Genomic DNA, 2,280 nt, shown 5'->3' with positions numbered 1-2,280 from the left:
GTGGTGCCTGAAAGGGACATATAAGGACAAAACTCAGGGGCCTCTGTCCATTTCCAAAATACCACTCTGTAATGGGAGAATAAGAAAATTGGAGCCAAATTTATCACGGTGGGGGCTTCCTTAATATAGATCGTAACAATTTGGCAAAGTTATTGGCCAATTGCCTCACAGAATAAGCCTTAATAAAAGAATTCAACCTGAACAGTGTGCTGTTTTATGGCTAGCACACGTTGGCTCACCTGTATGAATTTACTGTGCTTGTTTAATATCCTCTTTAAGAAGAAAAATGATGCCAGCTCAGAGTTAACAGCATCTTTTGACGCTGAGAAAGTGCTCCTGTGGATTGAATGGCAGTCGCGCCTTCCTCAGACAGAGATTGAAAACTTCATCCTGAATGTCTTGCACAGGTGAAGGCATCCTGGACAAACATCAGCGTCAGTGTGCAGGTTGATGGAACATTTCATCATCATAGGTACCCTGACTTAGCAGGCTCACTAATCAAGGGAGTCTTCTTTCAGAGAGCCTTTGTCAGCTTCCGTCAAACGAGTATAAAGGAAACTGCTAACTAACTCGTCTTTCAATTTACAGGTTAGCTCTTAGGATATTCTCCATCAGATGGCATATTTCATGTTTTTGTTATTCTCTATCTTACCGCCCCTTTGAGTCTTAAAATCCTGTCATAGGAAAAAAAAATGATAGATTTATGAAGACACTCTACATGTCAAATTATTCAAAGTTCCCTTAGAGATCCTGAAAGTGATGGAGAAAATGTTATGGAAATACTTCAGGAAACAGGAGAAATAAGATAGTTTGATATTTTTGTGGGACTCAGATCTCCTGCCTATAAACTCAGGGGGAGGCTGAAAGTATCTTTGAGACCTAATATCTTGACAATCTGTATTTTCCCCCAGCTTTTAGGAATAGAGTGTTAGTAGTTTTACTGTTCAGGTACATAACATTTTATTTCTCATTGTTTTCTCTATAATATAGTGAAAGTTAGGTATGGTGTTGGGCTGAATGTAACACCGAATTAGAACTCCATCAGGAGGCTGACTGTAGTTCTAGCCAATGAAAACTGTATGGTGCCAGGTAAATTACTTAGCTTCTCTAAATCTGGGTTCATTCGTTTATAAAATGAAAGTGCTAGATTAAACTCATATTTTTTTCATCCTAAAATATTAGGTTTTGTACACCACTGGGATTTTATAATATCTAATAAATTATAAAAACAAATGACAGAGCTTCCCTGGTAGTCTAGTGGTTAAGAATCCACCTGCCTTTGTAGGGGGCATGGGTTCAATCCCTGGCCCAGGAAGATTCCACATGCCACAGGGCAACTAGACTCATGAGCCACAACTACTGAGCCTGTGTCTTAGAGCCTGTGCTCCACGAGAAAAGAAGCCGCTGCAATGAGGAGCCCAAGCACTGGCCCTGTGTTCAGCAATGAAGACCCAATGCAGCAAAAAATGAATGATGATATATAATTGTTACTTTGACCTCTTTCCAACAAGAACAGATTCCTTTAAACAGAAAATGAGTTAACCCGTTGGGATCTTATATTGAGGGGAGTGGGGGTGAGAATGCTGGACAAACCTGTGCTTTTTACACTAGTGTTTGTGGACTCCTGGAGTCCATAAATGTATTTTCAGAGGTCTGCAAGGTCCTAAGTCTGAGAAACATTGGTATAGAGACATCAAACCAAGTAGTACCTAGAATTGGAAGTAGATATGGGATAGGTACAGGTGGGAGGGAGGTTGGGATCGGTGGGTGTATCCGGCTTGTCAGCAAATAGAAGGACATTTAAGCTGAGTCAGGAGAGTTTACTGAAGAGTATTTCTGAAGGTGCTCAGGGTCCAGGAAAACCATAAACGAAGTACAGTGTCTGGATACCATGAACACCTTAGATTAGCAAGGGTAGAGAAAGGAGTAATTGCCAGAATAGAAACAAAAGAGAGGCCGTGGCCTTCAGCTGGAGCACCCCATAGGAGGAGCTGGGAAAAAGCACAATATCACCCTCCTTCCCACCTTCATTCCTCTGCATGTTCGCTGAACTCCACCAGGCAGTCCACCATGAAGCCAGACAGACCCACCTCCAGAGGGCAGAGACCACGATCCAAAGCAGAGAGATGGGCCTGTGGAAGCAAAATGAAGATTCCAAAGAAGACATGCAAATGGCCAATAAGCACATGAAAAAATGCTCAACATTGCTCATTATTAAAGAAATGCTAATCAAACTACAACGAGGTGTCACCTCACAGCAATCAGAATGGCCATCATCAA

The sequence above is a fragment of the Ovis canadensis genome, chromosome 1 (genome assembly GCF_042477335.2).
Source record: "Ovis canadensis isolate MfBH-ARS-UI-01 breed Bighorn chromosome 1, ARS-UI_OviCan_v2, whole genome shotgun sequence".
NCBI lineage: Eukaryota > Metazoa > Chordata > Mammalia > Artiodactyla > Bovidae > Ovis > Ovis canadensis.
The sequence above is the reverse complement of the archived record's forward strand: the minus strand, read 5'-3'. Positions refer to the sequence as shown.